The sequence below is a fragment of the Bombina bombina genome, chromosome 1 (assembly GCF_027579735.1).
Source record: "Bombina bombina isolate aBomBom1 chromosome 1, aBomBom1.pri, whole genome shotgun sequence".
In the NCBI taxonomy this organism is placed as follows: domain Eukaryota; kingdom Metazoa; phylum Chordata; class Amphibia; order Anura; family Bombinatoridae; genus Bombina; species Bombina bombina.
Genome location: NC_069499.1, coordinates 1,125,528,574 through 1,125,556,220, shown reverse-complemented (window position 1 = coordinate 1,125,556,220; position 27,647 = coordinate 1,125,528,574). Strand labels below are relative to the sequence as shown.

General features: G+C 42.7%; 1 protein-coding gene across 3 annotated transcripts in view; it reads right to left on the bottom strand.

The window, feature by feature from the left end:
- Positions 1–27,647, bottom strand: part of WIPF2 (WAS/WASL interacting protein family member 2) — a 95,271-nt gene that overhangs the window by 19,143 nt on the left and 48,481 nt on the right. The window lies entirely within an intron of this gene.

Sequence of the window (27,647 nt, the reverse complement as noted above, 5' to 3'; positions counted from 1 at the left end):
CAACGCTCTAAAATAGCAAATCCTGCATTTTTCGCCGCTAATTTAGCAATTTGAAAAGCGACATCAGTCATAAAAGAATTAGCTAGCTTAAGAGCCGTAATTCTATCCAAAATATCATCTAATGGAGTCTCAACCAAAAGGCTGCTGCAGTAGTTACTGGAACAATGCAAGCCGTAGGTTGTAATAGAAACCCCCTGATTTACAAATAATTTCTTTAAAAAGACCCTCTAATTTTTTATCCATAGGATCTTTGAAAGCACAACTGTCCTCAATAGGTATAGTCGTACGCTTAGCCAGGGTAGATATATAGCTCCCTCCACCTTAGGGACCGTTTGCCAAGAGTCCCGAATGGTGTCTGATATGGGAAACATTTTCTTAAAAGTAGGAGGAGGAGAGAACGGTATACCTGGTCTATCCCATTCCTTCTTTACAATTTCCGAAATCTTTTAGGAACCGGAAAAACATCAGTGTAAGTAGGCACCTCTAGATATTTGTCCATCTTACACAATTTCTCTGGTGGTATCACAATAGGGTCACAATCATCCAGAGTCGCTAAAACCTCCCGAAGTAACAAGCAGAGGTGTTCAAGCTTAAATTTAAAGGACATAGTGTCCGAATCTGTCTGAGGTAACACATTCCCTGAGTCTGAAATCTCTCCCTCAGACAGCAATTCCCTGACCCCCAACTCAAAGTATTGTGAGGGTACATCAGAAATAGCTAATACAGCATCAGAGGATTCAGTATTCACATTAATACCTGACCTACTGCATTTACCCTGTAACACTGGTAATTTAGATAATACCTCTGTAAGGGTAGTTGACATAAATGCAGCCATCTCCTGCAGAGTAAAGGAATTAGACGCACTAGGAGGTACTGGGCGTCGCTTGTGTGGGCGTTAAAGGTTGTGACACTTGGGGAAAATTGGATGGCATATCCTGATTTTCTTCAAACTGAGAATCATCCTTAGACACACTATCTTTATTTAGAATATGCTCTTTACAATGTAAGGCCCTTTCAGTACAAGAGGTACACAATGTAAGAGGGGGTTCCACAATGGCATCTAAACACATAGAACACTGAGATTCCTCAATGTCAGACATATTGAACAGACCAATAAAAACCAAAATAAAAAGGCTGCACATACCTCAATGCTGCTTGCAAGCATGAATCGGTCTCCACACTGAAGATGTCTCCTGTATTACCTTCAGATCTGTGGCAACCAACATGGATCTTAGTTACAACTGCTAAGATCATCAACCTCAGGGCACAATTCTTCTTCCAAATCCTCCTGAGGAAAACAGTACTCAACGGTACCATTTAAAATAAAAAACTTCTTGATTGAAGAAACTAACACTAACACCTCACTTTACCTCTTCCTAGTATAACACAGGCAAAGAGAATGACTGGAGATGGAGGGGAGGAGCTATAACATAATTTATGCTTACCTGATAAATTCCTTTCTTCTGTTGTGTGATCAGTCCACGGGTCATCATTACTTCTGGGATATAACTCCTCCCCAACAGGAAATGCAAGAGGATTCACCCAGCAGAGCTGCATATAGCTCCTCCCCTCTACGTCAGTCCCAGTCATTCGACCAAGAAACAACGAGAAAGGAGTAACCAAGGGTGAAGTGGTGACTGGAGTATAATTTAAAAGATATTTACCTGCCGTAAAACAGGGCGGGCCGTGGACTGATCACACAACAGAAGAAAGGAATTTATCAGGTAAGCATAAATTATGTTTTCTTCTGTTATGTGTGATCAGTCCACGGGTCATCATTACTTCTGGGATACCAATACCAAAGCAAAAGTACACGGATGACGGGAGGGATAGGCAGGCTCATTATACAGAAGGAACCACTGCCTGAAGAACCTTTCTCCCAAAAATAGCCTCCGAAGAAGCAAAAGTGTCAAATTTGTAAAATTTGGAAAAAGTATGAAGCGAAGACCAAGTTGCAGCCTTGCAAATCTGTTCAACAGAGGCCTCATTCTTAAAGGCCCAAGTGGAAGCCACAGCTCTAGTGGAGTGAGCTGTAATTCTTTCAGGAGGCTGCTGTCCAGCAGTCTCATAGGCTAAACGTATTATGCTACGAAGCCAAAAAGAGAGAGAGGTAGCAGAAGCTTTTTGACCTCTCCTCTGTCCAGAGTAAACGACAAACAAGGAAGAAGTTTGGCGAAAATCTTTAGTTGCCTGCAAGTAGAACTTGAGGGCACGAACTACATCCAGATTGTGTAAAAGACGTTCCTTCTTTGAAGAAGGATTTGGACACAAGGATGGGACAACAATCTCTTGATTGATGTTCCTGTTAGTGACTACCTTAGGTAAGAACCCAGGTTTAGTACGCAGAACTACCTTGTCTGAGTGAAAAATCAGATAAGGGGAATCACAATGTAAGGCTGATAACTCAGAGACTCTTCGAGCCGAGGAAATAGCCATTAAAAACAGAACTTTCCAAGATAACATTTTTATATCAATGGAATGAAGGGGTTCAAACGGAACACCCTGTAAAACGTTAAGAACTAAGTTTAAACTCCATGGTGGAGCAACAGCTTTAAACACAGGTTTGATCCTAGCTAAAGCCTGACAAAAGGACTGGACGTCTGGATTTTCTGACAGACGTCTGTGTAACAAGATGGACAGAGCTGAAATCTGTCCCTTTAATGAACTAGCTGATAAACCCTTTTCTAAACCTTCTTGTAGAAAAGACAATATCCTAGCGATCCTAACCTTACTCCAGGAGTAACCTTTGGATTCGCACCAGTATAGGTATTTCCGCCATATTTTATGGTAAATCCTTCTGGTAACAGGCTTCCTAGCCTGAATCAGGGTATCAATAACCGACTCAGAAAAACCACGTTTTGATAAAATCAAGCGTTCAATTTCCAAGCAGTCAGCTTCAGAGAAGTTAGATTTTGATGTCTGAATGGACCCTGTATCAGAAGGTCCTGTCTTAGAGGTAGAGACCAAGGCGGACAGGATGACATGTCCACTAGATCTGCATACCAAGTCCTGCGTGGCCAAGCAGGTGCTATTAGAATTACTGATGCTCTCTCCTGTTTGATTTTGGCAATCAATCGAGGAAGCAGCGGGAAGGGTGGAAACACATAAGCCATCCTGAAGTTCCAAGGTGCTGTCAAAGCATCTATCAGAACTGCTCCCGGATCCCTGGATCTGGACCCGTAGCGAGGAAGTTTGGCGTTCTGGCGAGACGCCATGAGATCTATCTCTGGTTTGCCCCAACGTCGAAGTATTTGGGCAAAGACCTCCGGATGAAGTTCCCACTCCCCCGGATGAAGAGTCTGGCGACTCAAGAAATCCGCCTCCCAGTTCTCCACTCCCGGGATGTGGATTGCTGACAGGTGGCAAGAGTGAGACTCTGCCCAGCGAATTATCTTTGATACTTCCATCATTGCTAGGGAGCTTCTTGTCCCTCCCTGATGGTTGATGTAAGCTACAGTCGTGATGTTGTCCGACTGAAACCTGATGAACCCCCGAGTTATTAACTGGGGCCAAGCCAGAAGGGCATTGAGAACTGCTCTCAATTCCAGAATGTTTATTGGAAGGAGACTCTCCTCCTGATTCCATAGTCCCTGAGCCTTCAGAGAATTCCAGACAGCGCCCCAACCTAGTAGGCTGGCGTCTGTTGTTACAATTGTCCAGTCTGGCCTGCTGAATGGCATTCCCCTGGACAGGTGTGGCCGATGAAGCCACCATAGAAGAGAATTTCTGGTCTCTTGATTCAGATTCAGAGTAGGGGACAAATCTGAGTAATCCCCATTCCACTGACTTAGCATGCATAGTTGCAGCGGTCTGAGGTGTAGGCGTGCAAAAGGTACTATGTCCATTGCCGCTACCATTAAGCCGATCACCTCCATGCATTGAGCTACTGACGGGTGTTGAATGGAATGAAGGACGCGGCATGCATTTTGAAGTTTTGTTAACCTGTCTTCTGTCAGGTAAATCTTCATTTCTACAGAATCTATAAGAGTCCCCAAGAATGGAACTCTTGTGAGAGGAAAGAGAGAACTCTTCTTTTCGTTCACTTTCCATCCATGCGACCTTAGAAATGCCAGAACTAACTCTGTATGAGACTTGGCAGTTTGAAAGCTTGAAGCTTGTATTAGAATGTCGTCTAGGTACGGAGCTACCGAAATCCCTCGCGGTCTTAGTACCGCTAGAAGGGCACCCAGAACCTTTGTGAAGATTCTTGGAGCCGTAGCCAATCCGAATGGAAGAGCTACAAACTGGTAGTGCCTGTCTAAGAAGGCAAACCTTAGATACCGGTGATGATCTTTGTGGATCGGTATGTGAAGGTAAGCATCCTTTAAATCCACTGTGGTCATGTACTGACCCTCTTGGATCATGGGTAAAATTGTCCGAATAGTTTCCATTTTGAACGATGGAACTCTTAGGAATTTGTTTAGAGTCTTTAAATCTAAGATTGGCCTGAAAGTTCCCTCTTTTTTGGGAACCACAAACAGGTTTGAGTAGAACCCTTGTCCTTGTTCCGACCACGGAACCGGATGGATCACTCCCATTGTTAACAGATCTTGTACGCAGCGTAGAAACGCTTCTTTCTTTATCTGGTTTGTTGACAACCTTGACAGATGAAATCTCCCTCTTGGGGGAGATAATTTGAAGTCTAGAAGGTATCCCTGAGATATGATCTCTAGTGCCCAGGGATCCTGAACATCTCTTGCCCAGGCCTGGGCGAAGAGAGAGAGTCTGCCCCCTACTAGATCCGGTCCCGGATCGGGGGCTCTCGGTTCATGCTGTCTTTGGGGCAGCAGCAGGTTTCCTGGCCTGCTTGCTTTTGTTCCAGGACTGGTTAGGCTTCCAGCCTTGCCTGTAACGAGCAACAGCTCCTTCCTGTTTTGGTGCAGTGGAGGTTGATGCTGCTCCTGTTTTGAAATTCCGAAAGGGACGAAAATTAGACTGTCTAGCCTTAGCTTTGGCCTTGTCTTGAGGTAGGGCGTGGCCCTTACCTCCCGTAATGTCAGCGATAATTTCTTTCAAACCGGGCCCGAATAAGGACTGCCCCTTGAAAGGTATATTAAGTAATTTGGACTTAGAAGTAACATCAGCTGACCAGGATTTTAGCCACAGTGCCCTGCGTGCCTGTATGGCGAATCCTGAGTTCTTAGCCGTAAGTTTGGTTAAATGTACTACGGCCTCCGAAATGAAAGAATTAGCTAGTTTAAGGACTCTAAGCCTGTCCGTAATGTCGTCTAGCGTAGAGGAACTAAGGTTCTCTTCAAGCGACTCAATCCAAAATGCTGCCGCAGCCGTAATCGGCGCGATACATGCAAGGGGTTGTAATATAAAACCTTGTTGAACAAACATTTTCTTAAGGTAACCCTCTAATTTTTTATCCATTGGATCTGAGAAAGCACAGCTATCCTCCACCGGGATAGTGGTACGCTTAGCTAAAGTAGAAACTGCTCCCTCCACCTTGGGGACCGTTTGCCATAAGTCCCGAGTGGTGGCGTCTATGGGAAACATCTTTCTAAATATTGGAGGGGGTGAGAACGGCACACCGGGTCTATCCCACTCCTTAGTAACAATTTCAGTTAGTCTCTTAGGTATAGGAAAAACGTCAGTACTCGCCGGTACCGCAAAGTATTTATCCAACCTACACAGTTTCTCTGGTATTGCAACAGTGTTACAATCGTTGAGAGCTGCTAAGACCTCCCCTAGTAGTACACGGAGGTTCTCCAATTTAAATTTAAAATTTGAAATATCTGAGTCCAATCTGTTTGGATCAGAACCGTTACCCACAGAATGAAGCTCTCCGTCCTCATGCTCTGCGAGCTGTGACGCAGTATCAGACATGGCCCTAGCATTGTCAGCGCACTCTGTTCTCACCCCAGAGTGATCACGCTTGCCTCTTAGTTCAGGTAATTTAGACAAAACTTCAGTCATAACAGTAGCCATATCTTGTAATGTTATCTGTAATGGCCGCCCAGATGTACTAGGCGCCAAAATATCATGCACCTCCCGGGCGGGAGATGCAGGTACTGTCGCGTGAGGCGAGTTAGTCGGCATAACTCTCCCCTCGCTGTTTGGTGAAATTTGTTCACATTGTACAGATTGACTTTTATTTAAAGTAGCATCAATACAGTTAGTACATAAATTTCTATTGGGCTCCACCTTGGCATTGGAACAAATGACACAGATATCTTCCTCTGAGTCAGACATGTTTAACACACTAGCAAAAAACTTACAACTTGGTTATAATCTTTTTTAGCAAAAAAACGTACTGTGCCTCAAAGAGGTACTAACGATTAAATGACAGTTGAAATAATGAACTGAAAAACAGTTATTGCATCAAATTTTAAAACAACACAACTTTTAGCAAAGGTTTGTTCCCATTAGTAAAAAACAACACTAATTAAATTTGTACATAAGAAAACAAAACAACGTTTTTTATACACAGTCACTATAAGAATTCTCACAGCTCTGCTGAGAGAATTTACCTCCCTTCAAAGAAGTTTGAAGACCCCTGAGATCTGTCAGAGATGAACCGGATCATGCAGGACATATAAAAGTAGCTGACTGGAATTTTTTGATGCGTAGCAAAGAGCGCCAAAAACGGCCCCTCCCTCTCCCACACAGCAGTGAAGAGAAACGAAACTGTCACAATTAAAGCAAAAAACTGCCAAGTGGAAAATAATGCCCAAACATTTATTCACACAGTACCTCAGCAATGCAAACGATTCTACATTCCAGCAAAAACGTTTAACATGAGAATAGTTATTAAAAGGATTAGTGACCTTAACACAGTAGTTCCGGTGAAATACCATCCCCAGAATACTGAAGTGTATACATACATGTCATTTTAACGGTATGGCAGGCTTTTCTCATCAATTCCATTCAGAAAATAAAAACTGCCACATACCTCAATGCAGATTCATCTGCCCGCTGTCCCCTGATCTGAAGCCTTTACCTCCCTCAGATGGTCGAGAACAGCAATATGATCTTAACGACTCCGGTTAAAATCATAGTAAAAAATCTCTGTCAGATTCTTCCTCAAACTCTGCCAGAGAAGTAATAACACGCTCCGGTGCTATTTTAAAATAACAAACTTTTGATTGAAGTCATAAAAACTAAGTATAATCACCATAGTCCTCTCACACCTCCTATCTAGTCGTTGGGTGCAAGAGAATGACTGGGACTGACGTAGAGGGGAGGAGCTATATGCAGCTCTGCTGGGTGAATCCTCTTGCATTTCCTGTTGGGGAGGAGTTATATCCCAGAAGTAATGATGACCCGTGGACTGATCACACATAACAGAAGAAATATATACAGCTCTGCTGTGGTGCTCTTTGCCACTTCCTGTTGGCAGGAGGATAATATCCCACAAGGAAGGATGAAATCCGTGAACTCGTCGTATCTTGTAGAAGAAATATATACATACACACACATATACATACATACATACATATATACATATACATATATATATATACATACATACACACACACCACACTCATTGAAAGATGATTAAAAAAAAAACGACATCACCTCCCCACCCAAGAGCAAAAAGGTTCAATACTAACCTACAAAATATTTTTTTTTCCCCCAACTTAACTTATTTTAAAAAAAATATTCAGATTAAAAAAATAAATGCTGCAATATGAAGCAGTGCATTAACAGCCCCACAAGAACATCTATATAAAAAAAAAAAAAAAAAAAAAAACTATTCACAAAATGAAATTAGAAAAGAACAGAAGCGCCACTAGACCTAGCACTGTATATATTCGTGTTGGATTGTGCATTAAATGTTTCACTCACATTTGGTAGAGCACCCCTATTGGTGCAAGTGAAGCAAGCTGGAATCAAACAGTCATCCAGCAGACTGGGCTCCGGTGTAGCTCGAACCACAATGGATCAAGATACGATGTCCCAGGAAATTGTACACCATATGATAAGGTGTAAATGATAAAGATGGTATAACAGCAGGTGGTAAGTACAAAACTTACTTTATTAAAACGCAATAAAAACAGCAACACGTTTCTCAGCCAACCAGTGGCTGTTTCATCAGGCTTAATACAATAAGTATAAAACACTTGCTATATATACACACACCATACAAGTAATCCATACAATGAGCAACACCTATAGGGGGTGTCAACCAATTACAAATGTCAAGACAACCCACATACACAATCCAACAATCCATGAATATATTACCAATAGATCATACACAAAAAAGAAAATTTATGCCTACCTGAAAAATGTATTTGTTTTTAGACACGATAAGTCCATGGATTTCATCCTTACTTGTGGGATATTCACCTCCTGGTCAGCAGGAGGCGGCAAAGAGCACCACAGCAGAGCTGCTGCTATATATAGCTCCTCCCTTCCTTCCCACTTCAGTCATTCGACCGAAGTTAGGAAGAGAAAGGAAAAAGCCAAGGTGCAGAGGTGTCTGAAGTTTACAAAAATAATAACCTGTCTCAGAGAACAGGGCGGGCCGTGGACTCGTGTCTAAAAAGAAATAAAGTTATCAGGTAAGCATAAATTTTATTTTATTTTTAAAGACACGATGAGTCCACGGATTCCATCCTTACTTGTGGGATACAATCCCAAAGCTAGAGTACACGGATGATAAGGGAGGGACAAGACAGGGAACCTAAACGAAAGGCACCACTGCTTGAAGAAATTTTCTCCCAAAGGCAGTCTCAGCTGAGGCAAAAGTATCAAATTTGTAAAATTTAGAAAAAGTTTGAAGAGAGGACCAAGTTGCAGCCTTGCAAATCTGTTCTACAGAAGCTTCATTCTTGAATGCCCATGAGGAAGCAACAGTCCTAGTGGAATGAACCGTAACTCTTTCAGGAGGCTGCTGTCCAGCAGTCTCATATGCAAAACGGATGATACTCTTCAACCAAAAAGAGAGGTAGCCGTAGCTTTCTGACCTTTACGTTTCCCAGAGAAAACGACAAACAAAGAAGAAGACTGACAAAAATCCTTAGTCGTTCCTTTGCAGAAGAAGGATTAGGACACAAGCAAGGAACAACAATTTCCTAATTAATGTTCCTGTTAGAAACAACCTTAGGAAGGAACCCTAGTTTAGTACATAAAACTACCTTATCCGAATGAAAAATAAGGTAAGGCGAATTGTATTGTAATGCCGAAAGATCAGACACTCTTCGAACTGAAGAAATGGCAACAAGAAACAAAACTTTCCAAGATAACAACTTAATATCCAAGGAATGCATAGGCTCAAACGAAGCCCCTTGAGGAACTTAAAGAACTAAATTCAGACTCCATGGAGGAGCAATTGGTTTAAACACAGGTCTGATTCGAACCAAAGCCTGACAAAAGGAATGAACATCTGGGACATCCACCAGACGTTTGTGTAACAAAATAGATAAGGCAGAGATCTGACCCTTTAGGGAACTTGCCGATAAACCCTTCTCCAATCCTTCTTGGAGAAAGGACAAAATTCTTGGAATCCTAAACTCTACTCCATGAGTAGCCCTTGGATTCAAACCAATAAAGATATTTACGCCATATCTTGTGGTAAATTCTTTTAGTCACAGATTTACGAGCCTGGATCATGGTCTCTATGACCGAATCAGAAAACCCCCGCTTGGATAGGATTAAGCGTTCAATCACCAAGCAGTCAGCTTCAGAGAAACTAGATTTGGGGAAGGAAGGGTCCTTGAATGAGAAGGTCCTTCCTCAACGGAAGTCTCCAAGGTGGCAGGGATGACATGTCGACCAGATAGGCATACCAAATCCTGCGAGGCCACGCAGGAGCAATGTGGATCACTGACGCCCTCTCCTGTTTGATTCTGGCAATGACTCGAGGAAGAAGCGCAAACTGAGAAAAATAAGTATGCAAGATTGAAGGACCAAGGAACCGCCAGAGCATCCATCAGTACTGCCTGGGGATCCCTGGACCTCGACCCGTATCTTGGGAGCTTGGCATTCTGACGAGATGCCATGAGATCCAACTCCGGCCGACCCCACTTAAGAATCAGATTGGAAAACACTTCCGGATGGAGTTCCCACTCTCCCGGATGAAAAGTCTGTCTGCTCAGAAAATCCGCCTCCCAGTTGTCCACCCCAGGGATCTGAATCTCTGACAGATGACAAGAATGGGCCTCCGCCCACCGAATAATCTTGGCTACCTCTGTCATCGCTAAGGAACTCCTCGTTCCTCCTTGATTGATGAAAGCGACTGAATCGACTGGAACCTGATAAACTGGACCAAGGCTACTGAGGCCAGGCCAGAAGAACATGGTAGATCGTTCTCCGCTCCAGAATGTTTATAGAAAGATCAGACTCTGGCTGAGTCCAAACCACGAGCCCGTAGGGGGGCCCCAGACTGCTTCCCACCCTAGAAGGCTGGCGTCTGATGACATAAATACCCAAGATTGTCTGCGAAGCAGATTCCCTGGGAGAGATAATCCAGAGACAACCACCATTGAAAAGAATCCCTATTCTCCTGCTCCAGTAGTATTCGAGGAGACAAATCTGCATAATCTCTGATCCATTGCCTGAGCATGTTTAACTGCAGAGGACTGAGATGGAACCAAGCAAACTGGATGATGTCCATTGCCGCCATCATCAGCCCAGTTACCTCCATGCACTGAGCCACTGAAGGCTGAGGAATGGACTGAACGACTAAACAAGTAGCAATAATCTCTGATTTCCTGATATGGAATCTATAATGGTTCCCCTGTGCATGGGACTAAGGAATTCTTTTCCAAATTCACCTTTCACCCGTAAGACCACGGGAAGGATAACACCAAATCGGTGTGAAATCTTGCTAGCTGTAAGGATGGCGCCTGGACTAAAAATGTCGTCCAGATAGGACGCCACTGCAATGCCCCATAACCAAAGCACCGCCAACAGCGCTCCCAGAGCCTTTGTGAAAACTCAGAGCTGATGCAAGACCGAAAAGAAGAGCCACGAACTGCAAGCGTTTGAACAACGTGTGAATGGCACATGAAGGTACGCGTCCTTAAAATCCAAAGTTGACATAAATTGACCCTCTTGGATCAAGGGAAGAATGGAACGAATAGTTGCCATCTTGACGGACGGTACACTAAGAAAATCTGTTTAGACTCTTGATCTAAAAAGTGGTCTGAAGGTTCCCATGGGAACCACAAACCGACTGATATAAAAAAAACAGACCCAGTAAATGTATTAGAACTGGACCAATCATTCCCAGGTCTAAGATGTATCTTACGCAGTGTAAGAACGCCTCTCCGTTTGTGATCTGCAGATAATCTGGAAAGCAGAAACCTGTCCACTTTGAATCCCTGGAACACTATTTTCCATTGCCCAGGGATTCTGAACATCCCGAACCCAAGCCTGAATGAAGACTGAAAGTCTGTCCCCTACAAGATCCGATCCCGGATCGGGGCCATGTCCTTCATGCTGTCTTTGATTCAACAGCAGGCTAATTGGATCCTTATTATTATTATTATTATTTTTTTTAAACTCTAAAATTTCAAAAGGAGATTATATCCATCAAGCCAGGTTCCAACAAGATCTTCCCCTTGTAATGAATCGTTAAAAGCTTAGACTTAGAGCATACATCCGTAGAACAAGGCTCTAACCAAAAGGCTCTGTGAGCTGGGATAGAGAAACCTGAAAACCTATGCTCCCGTTTGATAACTTAAAGGCAAGAGTTTGAAATAAAGTAATTAGCCAAAATTAAAAGCCTTTATCTTATTCCGGATTTTAGCCAGGGGAGTTTCTGACTTAATAGCATCAGACAACGCATCAAATCAATATGCCGTTGCACTAGTGACGGTAGTAAAGTACACAGCTGGATGCCATTGTAAACCCTGGTGTAAATCCCTTTTCTAATTTTTGTCCATGGGACCTTAGAAAAATCCAACTATTCTCTAAGGATATATTAGTTCTCTTTAGCTAAGCTGGAAACTACTCCTTTCACCCTAGGTAATGTTTGCCCAGCCTCCTTAGCTGAGTCGGATATGGGAAACATCTCTTTAAGTATAGGGAATGCGGTCTTTTCCATTCCTTATAACGTACTAGACGCACAAGGATAGATTACATCGGTATAGTGCTAAAGTTGAAAATAATTCCTCTAGTAATGTTAGCTTCCACGTGGGAAAAACATAGAATACATGAAATGCAGAGAAAACTCCGGACAAAGTATGAGAAGAAGCGCAGGGCAAGGCATAAAGTGACCATTGTCAACATACTCCCAAATAGCAAACGCCTTAAAAGGAGAAGGTTCCGAAAAAGAGTGTAATTTTTTTAATAAAAATTGACACAAAAAAACGTTACTGTCTCTTTAAATTTTTTAAAAGTAACTTCTTATTTCTGTGTGCAGAAACAATCCAATTAGTAAGTTAACCTTGCTGTTAATAGACAACATTATGTACATTAAAGAAGCTATGTCTTGTGCAATAATTCCATTTGAAAATTGCAAGGAACCGCAGAGCACTGCATGTGGGCCATAAAAAAAAAAAATTGGGACACTATATGAGAAATTTGTGGCATGGATTGACCAGTGTCAACGGACTCCTAAACATCAATCTCTTTAGGAGTATTTATAATAAAAAGGGACACATAAAAACGTTACTGTCCCTTTAAATTTTAAAGTAACATTATCTTTTATGTGCTTCTGTTCCATCCTAAGTCACAAAGGATGCAGTAAACAAAACAACTGAAATTATTTTAATAAAAAATAACAGATAAAAACGTTACTGTCTCTTTAAATTTTAAAAGCAACATTTTTTTGTGTGCTTTTCTCTTTAAATTTCAAACTGTCACCTTTCCATCATGCGTGCAGGATTGAAATAAATTAGTAAGCAAACATTTGCAGGACCTACTGAACCTCAGCTAGTGTGCTGAGGTACCCATCTGTCCAAGATATAAATGCTATAAAACTCAGAAACTGCAATTTTAAACCGTCTGAAATTTTCATGGAGAAACGATTTACTTAAAGGGACATGAAACCTAAATTTTTTCTTCCATGATTTAGAAAGAGCATGCAATTTTAAACAACTTTCTAATTTACTTCTATTATCGAATTTGCTTCATTCCCTTGATATCCTTTGCTGAAAAGCATATCTAGATATGCTCAGTAGCTTCTGATTGGTGGCTGCATATAGATGCCTCGTGTGATTGGCTCACCCATGTGCATTGCTATTTCTTCAACAATGGATTTCTAAATAATTAAGCAAATTAGATAATATAAGTAAATTGGAATGTTATTTAAAATTGTGTTCTCTACCTGAATCATGAAAACATCATTTATGCTTACCTGATAAATTTATTTCTCTTGTGGTGTATCCAGTCCACGGATCATCCATTACTTGTGGGATATTCTCATTCCCAACAGGAAGTTGCAAGAGGATCACCCACAGCAGAGCTGTTATATAGCTCCTCCCCTAACTGCCACATCCAGTCATTCGACCAAAAACAAGCAGAGAAAGGAGAAACCCTAGGGTGCAGAGGTGACTGTAGTTTAAATTAAAAAATTACCTGCCTTAAAATGACAGGGCGGGCCGTGGACTGGATACACCACAAGAGAAATAAATTTATCAGGTAAGCATAAATTATGTTTTCTCTTGTAAGGTGCATCCAGTCCACGGATCTTCCATTACTTGTGGGATACCAATACCAAAGCTAAAGTACACGGATGAAGGGAGGGACAAGGCAGGTACCATTGCCTGTAAAACCTCTCCCAAAAATAGCCTCCTGAAGAAGCAAAAGTATCAAATTTATAGAATTTTGAAAAAGTATGAAGCGAAGACCAAGTCGCCGCCTTGCAAATCTGTTCAACAGAAGCCTCATTTTTAAAGGCCCATGTGGAAGCCACAGCTCTAGTAGAATGAGCTGTAATCCTTTCAGGAGGCTGCTAGCCAGCAGTCTCATAGGCTAAGTGGATTATGCTTCTTAGCCAAAAAGAAAGAGAGGTTGCCGAAGCCTTTTGACCTCTCCTCTGTCCAGAGTAGACAACAAACAAAGCAGACGTTTGACGAAAATCTTTAGTAGCTTGTAAGTAAAACTTTAAAGCACGACCCACGTCCAGATTGTGTAATAGACGTTCCTTCTTTGAAGAAGGATTAGGACACAAAGATGGAACAACAATCTCTTGATTGATATTCTTGTTAGATACCACCTTAGGTAAAAACCCAGGTTTGGTACGCAGGACTACCTTATCCGCATGGAAGATCAGATAAGGAGAATCACATTGTAAAGCAGATAACTCGGAGACTCTACGAGCCGAGGAAATAGCTACCAAAAAAAGAACTTTCCAAGATAAAAGTTTGATATCTATGGAATGAAGAGGTTCAAACGGAACTCCTTGAAGAACTTTAAGAACCAGATTTAAGCTCCATGGCGGAGCAACAGGTTTAAACACAGGCTTGATTCTAACTAAAGCCTGACAAAATGCCTGAACGTCTGGAACATCTGCCAGACGCTTGTGCAAAAGAATAGACAGGGCAGAAATCTGTCCCTTTAAGGAACTAGCTGACAATCCTCCTTCCAAACCTTCTTGGAGAAAGGATAATATCCTGGGAATCCTGACCTTACTCCATGAGTAACCCTTGGATTCACACCAATAAAGATATTTACGCCATATCTTATGGTAAATTTTCCTGGTGACAGGCTTTCGTGCCTGTATTAAGGTATCAATGACTGACTCGGAGAAGCCACGCTTTGATAGAATCAAGCGTTCAATCTCCAGGCAGTCAGTCTCAGAGAAATTAGATTTGGATGATTGAAAGGACCTTGTAGTAGAAGGTCTTGTCTTAACGGCAGAGTCCAAGGTGGAAAGGATGACATGTCCACTAGATCTGCATACCAGGTCCTGCATGGCCACGCAGGCGCTATCAAGATCACCGATGCTCTCTCCTGCTTGATCTTGGCAATCAGACGAGGGAGCAGAGAAAACGGTGTAAACACATAAGCCAGGTTGAAAGGCCAGGGCGCTGCTAGAGCATCTATCAGCGTCGCCCTGGGATCCCTGGACCTGGATCCGTAACAAGGAATCTTAGCGTTCTGGCGAGACGCCATGAGATCCAGTTCTGGTTTGCCCCAACGATGAATCAATTGTGAAAACACCTCCGGATGGAGTTCCCACTCCCCCGGATGAAAAGTCTGACGACTTAGAAAATCCGCCTCCCAGTTCTCTACACCTGGGATATGGATAGCTGATAGGTGGCAAGAGTGAATCTCTGCCCAGCGAATTAGCTTCGAGACTTCTAACATCGCTAGGGAACTCCTTGTTCCCCCTTGATGATGTAAGCCACAGTCGTGATGTTGTCCGACTGAAATCTGATGAACCTCATTGTCGCTAGCTGAGGCCAAGCCTGAAGAGCATTGAATATCGATCTCAGTTCCAGAATATTAATTGGAAGGAGTGTCTACTCCTGAGTCCACGATCCCTGAGCCTTCAGGGAGTTCCAGACTGCACCCCAACCTAGAAGGCTGGCATCTGTCGTTACAATTGTCCAATCTGGCCTGCGAAAGGTCATACCTTTGGACAGATGGACCCGAGATAGCCACCAGAGAAGAGAATCCCTGGTCTCTTGATCCAGATTTAGTAGAGGGGACAAATCTGTGTAATCCCCATTCCACTGACTGAGCATGCATAGTTGCAGCGGTCTGAGATGTAGGCGTGCAAAAAGGCACAATGTCCATTGCCGCTACCATTAAGCCGATTACTTCCATGCACTGAGCCACCGAAGGGCGAGGAATGGAAAAAAGAACTCGGCAGGAATTTAGAAGTTTTGATAACCTGGACTCCGTCAGGTAAATTTTAATTTCTACAGAATCTATCAGAGTCCCTAGGAAGGAAACTCCTGTGAGGGGGAATAGAGAACTCTTTTCCTCGTTCACCTTCCACCCATGCGACCTCAGAAATACCAACACTATTTCCGTATGAGACTTGGCAATTTGGAAGTTTAACGCCTGAATCAGGATGTCGTCTAAATAAGGGGCCACTGCTATGCCCCGCGGCCTTAGGACCGCCAGAACCGACCCCAGAACCTTCGTAAAAATTCTTGGGGCTGTAGCTAACCCAAAGGGAAGAGCTACAAACTGGAAATGCCCGTCTAGGAAGGCAAACCTGAGAAACCTATGATGATCTTTGTGTATCGGAATGTGAAGATAAGCATCCTTTAAATCCACTGTAGTCATGTATTGACCCTCCTGGATCATAGGTAGGATGGTACGAATAGTCTCCATCTTGAATGATGGAACTCTGAGGAATTTGTTTAAGATCTTTAGGTCCAAAATTGGTCTGAAGGTTCCCTCTTTTTTGGGAACCACAAACAGATTTGAGTAAAATCCTTGTCCCTGTTCCTCCTTTGGAACTGGATGCATCACTCCCATAACAAGGAGGTCTTGTACACAGTGTAAGAATGCCTCTCTCTTTATCTTGTTTGCAGATAATTGTGAAAGGTGAAATCTCCCTTTTGGGGGGGAAGCTTTGAAGTCCAGAAGATATCCCTGGGATATAATTTCCAACGCCCAGGGATCCTGGACATCTCTTGCCCATGCCTGGGCGAAGAGCGAAAGTCTGCCCCCTACTAGATCCGTTACCGGATAGGGGGCCGTTCCTTCATGCTGTCTTATAGGCAGCAGCAGGCTTTTTGGCCTGCTTACCTTTGTTCCAGGTCTGGTTAGGTCTCCAGACCGTCTTGGACTGAGCAAAAGTTCCCTCTTGTTTTGCATTAGAGGAAGTTGATGCCGCACTTGCCTTGAAGTTTCGAAAGGCACGAAAATTAGACTGTTTGGCCCTATCCTGAGGAAGGGCATGACCCTTTCCTCCAGTGATATCAGCAATAATCTCCTTCAAACCAGGCCCGAATAGGGTCTGCCCCTTGAAGGGAATGTTAAGCAGCTTAGACTGTGAAGTAACGTCAGCTGACCATGATTTAAGCCATAGCACTCTGCGCGCCTGGATAGCAAAACCAGAATTCTTAGCCGTTAGTTTAGTCAAATGAACAATGGCATCAGAAACAAAAGAATTGGCTAGCTTAAGTGCTCTAAGCTTGTCAAGTATGTCATCCAATGGAGTCGCTACCTGTAAAGCCTCTTCCAGAGACTCAAACCAGAACGCCGCAGCAGCAGTGACAGGAGCAATGCATGCAAGGGGCTGTAGGATAAAACCTTGTTGAATAAACATTTTCTTAAGGTAACCCTCTAACTTTTTATCCATTGGATCTAAGAAAGCACAACTGTCCTCGACAGGGATAGTAGTACGCTTTGCTAGAGTAGAAACTGCTCCCTCCACCTTAGGAACTGTCTGCCATAAGTCCCGTGTGGTGGCGTCTATTGGAAACATTTTTCTAAAAATAGGAGGGGGAGAGAACGGCACACCTGGTCTATCCCATTCCTTAGTAATAATTTCTGTAAACCTTTTAGGTATTGGAAAAACATCAGTGCACACTGGCACTGCATAGTATTTATCCAGTCTACACAATTTCTCTGGCACTGCAATTGTATCACAGTTATTCAGAGCAGCTAAAACCTCCCTGAGTAACACGCGGAGGTGTTCAAGCTTAAATTTTAATGTAGAAATATCAGAATCAGGTTGCATCATCTTCCCTGAGTAAGAAATATCACCCACAGAAAGAAGCTCTCCTTCAGCTTCTGCATATTGTGAGGCATTATCACACATAGCTCCTAAAGCGTCAGTATGCTCTGTATTTCGTCTAACTCCAGAGCTATCTCGCTTTCCTCTAAATTCAGGTAGTCTGGCTAATACCACTGACAGTGTATTATCCATGACTGCCGCCATGTCTTGTAAAGTAAACGCCATGGGCGCCCTAGATGTACTTGGCGCCATTTGAGCGTGAGTCCCTTGAGCGGGAGTCAAAGGATCTGACACGTGGGGAGAGTTAGTCGGCATAACATCCCCCTCGTCAGATTCCTCTGGTGATAAATTTTTTAAAGACAGAATATGATCTTTATTGCTTAAAGTGAAATCAGCACATTTGGTACACATTCTAAGAGGGGGTTCCACCATGGCTTTTAAACATAATGAACAAGGAGTGTCCTCTATGTCAGACATGTTTGTACAGACTAGCAATGAGACTAGCAAGCTTGGAAAACACTTTAAATCAAGTTAACAAGCAAATATAAGAAACGGTACTGTGCCTTTAAGAGAAACAAATTTTGTCAGAATTTGAAAAACAGTGAAAAAAGGCAGTAAATCAAACGAAATTTTTACAGTGTGTATAATAAGCTAACAGAGCATTGCACCCACTTGCAAATGGATGATTAACCCCTTAGTTCAAAAAACGAATAAAAAAAACGATAGACTTTTTTAACAGTCACAACAAAACTGCCACAGCTCTGCTGTGGCCCTACCTTCCCCAATAAACGACTTTGGAAAGCCTTTGAGCCCTTTAGAGATGTCCTATAGCATTCAGGGGACTCCTGAGGGAAGCTGGATGTCTCAGTCTGTAATTTTAACTGCGCAAAAAAGCGCTAATTTAGGCCCCTCCCACTCATGCTACAACAGTGGAAAGCCTCAGGAAACTGTTTCTAGGCAAAATTTAAGCCAGCCATGTGGAAAAACTAGGCCCCAATAAAGTTTTATCACCAAAGCATATATAAAAACGCTTAAACATACCAGCAAACGTTTTATATTGCAAAATTATAAGAGTATTACCTCTGAAAGTAAGCACGATACCAGTCGCTATTAAATCACTGTATCCAGGCTTACCTTACATAAATCCGGTATCAGCAGCATTTTCTAGCATTTACATCTCTAGAAAAATGTTTTAACTGCACATACCTCATAGCAGGATAACCTGCACACCATTCTCCCGCTGAAGTTACCTCTCTCCTCAGTCATATGTGAGAACAGCAATGGATCTTAGTTACAACCTGCTAAGATCATAGAAAACACAGGCAGATTCTTCTTCTATTTACTGCCTGGGATAAAATAGTACAACTCCGGTACCATTTAAAAATAACAAACTTTTGATTGAAGAAAAAACTAACTATATTTCACCACTTCTCTCTTACTACCTCCATGCTTGTTGAGAGTTGCAAGAGAATGACTGGATGTGGCAGTTAGGGGAGGAGCTATATAACAGCTCTGCTGTGGGTGATCCTCTTGCAACTTCCTGTTGGGAATGAGAATATCCCACAAGTAATGGATGATCCGTGGACTGGATACACCTTACAAGAGAAATAATTTTTTGGGTTTAGTGTCCCTTTAAGTCTGATACTTTCTAACTGCACCTGCACGAGCAATAAAAAACACTAAAAAGCTGTGTGAAATGCTCTACCCTCCGGTATCTAATGGAGGTGGAGAGCGCAAACCAACAAAGCCTCGACATATCTCCGACCCTCATGGGCGTGACAGGACTCCATCTCCCGGCACCCTGATTGACTGTGCCCTGACATAGAAGAAATGAGCCCAAAAAAGGCGCAAAAAACAGAATTTATGTTTACCTGATAAATTTCTTTCTCCAACGGTGTGTCCGGTCCACGGCGTCATCCTTACTTGTGGGATATTCTCTTCCCCAACAGGAAATGGCAAAGAGCCCAGCAAAGCTGGTCACATGATCCCTCCTAGGCTCCGCCTACCCCAGTCATTCGACCGACGTTAAGGAGGAATATTTGCATAGGAGAAACCATATGGTACCGTGGTGACTGTAGTTAAAGAAAATAAAATATCAGACCTGATTAAAAAAACCAGGGCGGGCCGTGGACCGGACACACCGTTGGAGAAAGAAATTTATCAGGTAAACATAAATTCTGTTTTCTCCAACATAGGTGTGTCCGGTCCACGGCGTCATCCTTACTTGTGGGAACCAATACCAAAGCTTTAGGACACGGATGAAGGGAGGGAGCAAATCAGGTCACCTAAATGGAAGGCACCACGGCTTGCAAAACCTTTCTCCCAAAAATAGCCTCAGAAGAAGCAAAAGTATCAAACTTGTAAAATTTGGTAAAAGTGTGCAGTGAAGACCAAGTCGCTGCCCTACATATCTGATCAACAGAAGCCTCGTTCTTGAAGGCCCATGTGGAAGCCACAGCCCTAGTGGAATGAGCTGTGATTCTTTCGGGAGGCTGCCGTCCGGCAGTCTCGTAAGCCAATCTGATGATGCTTTTAATCCAAAGAGAGAGAGAGGTAGAAGTTGCTTTTTGACCTCTCCTTTTACCTGAATAAACAACAAACAAGGAAGATGTTTGTCTAAAATCCTTTGTAGCATCTAAATAGAATTTTAGAGCGCGAACAACATCCAAATTGTGCAACAAACGTTCCTTCTTTGAAACTGGTTTTGGACACAGAGAAGGTACGATAATCTCCTGGTTAATGTTTTTGTTAGAAACAACTTTTGGAAGAAAACCAGGTTTAGTACGTAAAACCACCTTATCTGCATGGAACACCAGATAAGGAGGAGAACACTGCAGAGCAGATAATTCTGAGACTCTTCTAGCAGAAGAAATCGCAACTAAAAACAAAACTTTCCAAGATAATAACTTAATATCAACGGAATGTAAGGGTTCAAACGGAACCCCCTGAAGAACTGAAAGAACTAAATTGAGACTCCAAGGAGGAGTCAAAGGTTTGTAAACAGGCTTGATTCTAACCAGAGCCTGAACAAAGGCTTGAACATCTGGCACAGCTGCCAGCTTTTTGTGAAGTAATACCGACAAGGCAGAAATCTGTCCCTTCAGGGAACTAGCAGATAATCCTTTGTCCAATCCTTCTTGAAGGAAGGATAGAATCCTAGGAATCTTAACCTTGTCCCAAGGGAATCCTTTAGATTCACACCAACAGATATATTTTTTCCAAATTTTGTGGTAAATCTTTCTAGTCACAGGCTTTCTGGCCTGAACAAGAGTATCGATAACAGAATCTGAGAATCCTCGCTTCGATAAAATCAAGCGTTCAATCTCCAAGCAGTCAGCTGGAGTGAAACCAGATTCGGATGTTCGAACGGACCCTGAACAAGAAGGTCTCGTCTCAAAGGTAGCTTCCAAGGTGGAGCCGATGACATATTCACCAGATCTGCATACCAAGTCCTGCGTGGCCACGCAGGAGCTATCAAGATCACCGACGCCCTCTCCTGCTTGATCCTGGCTATCAGCCTGGGGATGAGAGGAAATGGCGGGAACACATAAGCTAGTTTGAAGGTCCAAGGTGCTACTAGTGCATCCACTAGAGCCGCCTTGGGATCCCTGGATCTGGCCCCGTAGTAAGGAACTTTGAAGTTCTGACGAGAGGCCATCAGATCCATGTCTGGAATGCCCCACAGGTGAGTGACTTGGGCAAAGATTTCCGGATGGAGTTCCCACTCCCCCGGATGCAATGTCTGACGACTCAGAAAATCCGCTTCCCAATTTTCCACTCCTGGGATGTGGATAGCAGACAGGTGGCAGGAGTGAGACTCCGCCCAAAGAATAATTTTGGTTACTTCTTCCATCGCTAGGGAACTTCTTGTTCCCCCCTGATGGTTGATGTATGCAACAGTCGTCATGTTGTCTGATTGAAACCGTATGAACCTGGTCCTCGCAAGCTGGGGCCAGGCCTGGAGAGCATTGAATATCGCTCTCAGTTCCAGAATATTTATCGGTAGAAGAGATTCTTCCCGAGACCAAAGACCCTGAGCTTTCAGGGATCCCCAGACCGCGCCCCAGCCTATCAGACTGGCGTCGGTCGTGACAATGACCCACTCTGGTCTGTGGAACATCATCCCTTGAGACAGATTGTCCAGGGACAGCCACCAACGGAGTGAGTCTCTGGTCCTCTGATTTACTTGTATCTTCGGAGACAAGTCTGTATAGTCCCCATTCCACTGACTGAGCATGCACAGTTGTAATGGTCTTAGATGAATGCGCGCAAAAGGAACTATGTCCATCGCCGCCACCATCAAACCGATCACTTCCATGCACTGAGCTATGGAAGGAAGAGGAACGGAATGAAGTATCCGACAAGAGTCCAGAAGCTTTGTTTTTCTGGCCTCTGTTAGAAAGATCCTCATTTCTAAGGAGTCTATAATTGTTCCCAAGAAGGGAACCCTTGTTGACGGGGATAGAGAACTCTTTTCCACGTTCACTTTCCAGCCGTGAGATCTGAGAAAGGCCAGTACAATGTCCGTGTGAGCCTTTGCTTGAGGAAGGGACGACGCTTGAATCAGAATGTCGTCCAGGTAAGGTACTACTGCAATGCCCCTTGGTCTTAGCACCGCTAGAAGGGACCCTAGTACCTTTGTGAAAATCCTTGGAGCAGTGGCTAATCCGAAAGGAAGCGCCACGAACTGGTAATGTTTGTCCAGGAATGCAAACCTTAGGAACCGATGATGTTCCTTGTGGATAGGAATATGTAGATACGCATCCTTTAAATCCACCGTGGTCATGAATTGACCTTCCTGGATGGAAGGAAGGATAGTTCGAATGGTTTCCATCTTGAACGATGGGACCTTGAGAAATTTGTTTAAGATCTTGAGATCTAGGATTGGTCTGAACGTTCCCTCTTTTTTGGGAACTATGAACAGATTGGAGTAGAACCCCATCCCTTGTTCTCTTAATGGAACAGGATGAATCACTCCCATTTTTAACAGGTCTTCTACACAATGTAAGAACGCCTGTCTTTTTATGTGGTCTGAAGACAACTGAGACCTGTGGAACCTCCCCCTTGGGGGAAGTCCCTTGAATTCCAGAAGATAACCCTGGGAGACTATTTCTAGCGCCCAAGGATCCAGAACATCTCTTGCCCAAGCCTGAGCGAAGAGAGAGAGTCTGCCCCCCCCCAGATCCGGTCCCGGATCGGGGGCCAATATTTCATGCTGTCTTGGTAGCAGTGGCAGGTTTCTTGGCCTGCTTTCCCTTGTTCCAGCCTTGCATTGGTCTCCAAGCTGGCTTGGCCTGAGAAGTATTACCCTCTTGCTTAGAGGACGTAGCACCTTGGGCTGGTCCGTTTTTACGAAAGGGACGAAAATTAGGTCTATTTTTTGCCTTGAAAGGCCGATCCTGAGGAAGGGCGTGGCCCTTACCCCCAGTGATATCAGAGATAATCTCTTTCAAGTCAGGACCAAACAACGTTTTCCCCTTGAAAGGAATGTTTAGTAGCTTGTTCTTGGAAGACGCATCAGCCGACCAAGATTTCAACCAAAGCGCTCTGCGCGCCACAATAGCAAACCCAGAGTTCTTAGCCGCTAACTTAGCCAATTGCAAAGAGGCGTCTAGAGTGAAAGAATTAGCCAATTTGAGAGCATTGATTCTGTCCATAATCTCCTCATAAGGAGGAGAGTCACTATCGAGCACCTTAAGCAGTTCATCAAACCAGAAATATGCGGCAGTAGTGACAGGGACAATGCATGAAATGGGTTGTAGAAGGTAACCCTGCTGAACAAACATCTTTTTAAGCAAACCTTCTAATTTTTTATCCATAGGATCTTTGAAAGCACAACTATCCTCTATGGGAATAGTGGTGCGTTTGTTTAAAGTAGAAACCGCTCCCTCGACCTTGGGGACTGACTGCCATAAGTCCTTTCTGGGGTCGACCATAGGAAACAATTTTTTAAATATGGGGGGAGGGACGAAAGGAATACCGGGCCTTTCCCATTCTTTATTAACAATGTCCGCCACCCGCTTGGGTATAGGAAAAGCTTCTGGGAGCCCCGGCACCTCTAGGAACTTGTCCATTTTACATAGTTTCTCTGGGATGACTAAATTTTCACAATCATCCAGAGTGGATAATACCTCCTTAAGCAAAAAGCGGAGATGTTCCAATTTAAATTTAAATGTAATCACATCAGATTCAGCCTGCTGAGAAATGTTCCCTAAATCAGTAATTTCTCCCTCAGACAAAACCTCCCTGGCCCCCTCAGATTTGGTTAGGGGCCCTTCAGAGATATTAATATCAGCGTCGTCATGCTCTTCAGTAACTAAAACAGAGCAGCCACGCTTACGCTGACAAGGGTTCATTTTGGCTAAAATGTTTTTGACAGAATTATCCATTACAGCCGTTAATTGTTGCATAGTAAGGAGTATTGGCGCGCTAGATGTACTAGGGGCCTCCTGAGTGGGCAAGACTCGTGTAGACGAAGGAGGGAATGATGCAGTACCATGCTTACTCCCCTCACTTGAGGAATCATCTTGGGCATCATTGTCATTATCACATAAATCACATTTATTTAAATGAATAGGAATTCTGGCTTCCCCACATTCAGAACACAGTCTATCTGGTAGTTCAGACATGTTAAACAGGCATAAACTCGATCAGAAAGTACAAAAAACGTTTTAAAATAAAACCGTTACTGTCACTTTAAATTTTAAACTGAACACACTTTATTACTGCAATTGCGAAAAAACATGAAGGAATTGTTCAAAATTCACCAAATTTTCACCACAGCGTCTTAAAGCCTTGAAAATATTGCACACCAATTTTGGAAGCTTTAACCCTTAAAATAACGGAACCGGAGCCGTTTTAAGCTTTAAACCCCTTTACAGTCCCTGGTATCTGCTTTGCTGAGACCCAACCAAACCCAAAGGGGAATACGATACCAAATGACGCCTTCAGAAGTCTTTTATAAGTATCAGAGCTCCTCTCACATGCGACTGCATGCCATGCCTCTCAAAAACAAGTGCGCAACACCGGCGCGAAAATGAGACTCTGCCTATGCTTGGGGAAAGCCCCTAAAGAATAAGGTGTCTAAAACAGTGCCTGCCGATATTATTATATCAAAATACCCAGATAAAATGATTCCTCAGGGCTAAATATGTGTTAATAATCAATCGATTTAGCCCAGAAAAAGTCTACAGTTTAAATAAGCCCTTGTGAAGCCCTTATTTACAATCGTAATAAACATGGCTTACCGGATCCCATAGGGAAAATGACAGCTTCCAGCATTACATCGTCTTGTTAGAATGTGTCATACCTCAAGCAGCAAGAGACTGCAAACTGTTCCCCCAACTGAAGTTAATTGCTCTCAACAGTCCTGTGTGGAACAGCCATGGATTTTAGTTACGGTTGCTAAAATCATTTTCCTCATACAAACAGAATTCTTCATCTCTTTTCTGTTTCTGAGTAAATAGTACGTACCAGCACTATTTGAAAATAACAAACTCTTGATTGAATAATGAAAAACTACAGTTAAACACTAAAAAACTCTAAGCCATCTCCGTGGAGATGTTGCCTGTACAACGGCAAAGAGAATGACTGGGGTAGGCGGAGCCTAGGAGGGATCATGTGACCAGCTTTGCTGGGCTCTTTGCCATTTCCTGTTGGGGAAGAGAATATCCCACAAGTAAGGATGACGCCGTGGACCGGACACACCTATGTTGGAGAAAGCAACTCCGCCCATCGTGGGCGTCATAGTACTCAATCTCCCAGTCGCCATTAAGATCTTATAGATCGGACACTGGGAGCTAGATTAACAAAACAAAGTGAAATAAATTGGAGCCGAGTATGCTACCGCATGTCATGTAGCTCTAGCGCCTGAAAAGTGACCCAAAACACTTCTGAGACCTACATTATAAAGCCCCAAGTGATTGATGTACCTGAGTATCGCCACATAAATTACATGGTGACAATGACCCTCTTTAGCCCCAGTGCCTGCCAAAAAAAACTGTGCTGTCATAGGATCCCCTCCCCTAAATAAGACTAGGAGGTTAACATCCTAATACAAGAGATATATCTCAATCAAGTGTCCCACTTCCTCTGAGGTTCCCAGACCCAGAATAAAAAGTTGGCACTTACCTTTAAAATCTGCCCGACAGCAGGGCAGCTCAGCAGGTTTACGAGGTCCTCTCCCTCCCATAGCCCTGTGGAAAATCATAAGCCTTAGTTAAATGTGCTTAGGCTATCAGGAATAGGGTAGCATAAATGTATAGGAGGCGCAGTGAGAATTATGTTCCACCAGTTCCTATTGCTCTAAAGCCACCAATAGCTCTACTGTAGAGACTGATATGGACTAAGGCTACACCCTAGAACAAAGCAGCACACTCTGGCACTACTTTAAAATAATAAACTCTTGATTGAAGAATCTAATCCAACACCTCACTTTACCTCTTCCTATCACTAACGTAAGCAAAGAGAATGACTGGAGTGGGAGGGAAGGGAGGCGCTATATATAGCAGCTCTGCTGTGGTGCTCTTTGCCTCCTCCTGCTGACCAGGAGGTGAATATCCCACAAGTAAGGATGAAATCGGTGACTCATCGTGTCTTTAAAAAGAAAAACAAATAATAAATACATGTCCTTATTGTGATAATTTTGTATATTGAAAACTTAATTCAATGATTAGATATTATATATAAAATGAAATAAAATACCAAACTTTTGCTATCAGAGAACACCATTGCTAGTCTTTGTATGTGCTAAAAATGGGAGCTCATATTGATAATAGACAAACTGAGCGTAAAACAGTGAATGAGGTTGCACTATTGCAAAATGTTTTCTATTTCAAGTCTTTTATTGATATCTCCTAGTTCTCCCCCCACTCAGATTGTGTGAATAGACTAACATCATGTAAAAGCTTTGACAAAGTCGTCACAAATGTTTGCTTGTCAGTCTATTATTATCATCATCATTATGAGCTCCGATTTTGAGCACATACAAAAACTAGCAATGGCGTTCTGATAGCAAAAGTTTAGTATTTTATTTAATTTTATATATAATATCTAATCATTGAACTAAGTTTTCAATATACAAAATGATCACAATAAGGACATGTATTCATTAATTATTTGTTTTGTGTATGATCTATTGGTAATATATGCATGGATTGTTTATGTGGGTTGTCTTGACATTTGTAATTGGTTAACACCCCCTACAGTTGTTGCTCATTGTATGGATTATTTGTATGGTATATATAGCAAGTGTTTTATACTTATTGTATTAAGCCTGATGAAACAGCCACTGGTTGGCTGAGAAACGTGTTGCTATTTTTATTGCATTTTAATAAAGTAAGTTTTGTACTTACCACCTGCTGTTATACCATCTTTATCATTTACACCTTATCATATGGTGTACAATTTCCTGGGACATCGTATCCTGATCCATTGTGGTTCGAGCTACACCGGAGCCCAGTCTGCTGGATGACTGTTTGAATCCAGCCTGCTCCACTTGCACCAATAGGGGTGCTCTACCAAATGTGAGTGAAACATTTAATGCACAATCTCACACGAATATATACAGTGCTAGGCCATGTGGTGCTTTTGTTCTTTTCTACTTTCTACAGATTGCTGATCTTGGCCTTTGATTGATCCACAGACAGCTGCCTGGAGCTGTACTCCTGGGTTGTTTCTCATAACACCCTCACTGACACATGGGACTTTTCTATCAGTTACACTCATTCATTTGATATTTGATTCCCGATAATTGCCTGATCTATTATTATTGACAGATTGTATTATAATGGTTTATTATATATTCATTATTTATTGTATATTCACATTTAGACTTGATTAATTTCATATCTATTTCATTCTGACCTAGGGTGCCCCCTATATATAATCTTTAATTCACAAAATGACATCAATTTTATAAATAACTATCCCCATTTTAAATACTTTGTTTAATTATACAACTAAAAAAATCACCCTTTGCATGTCCACAATAGGGCAGGTTTCCACAACCCATACTCCAATATAATGCATAGAAGCTCAACAATTATTACACCACTATGAAGCCAAATATAAATCAGGAAATATAGCTAAGATGTGAATGCTTTA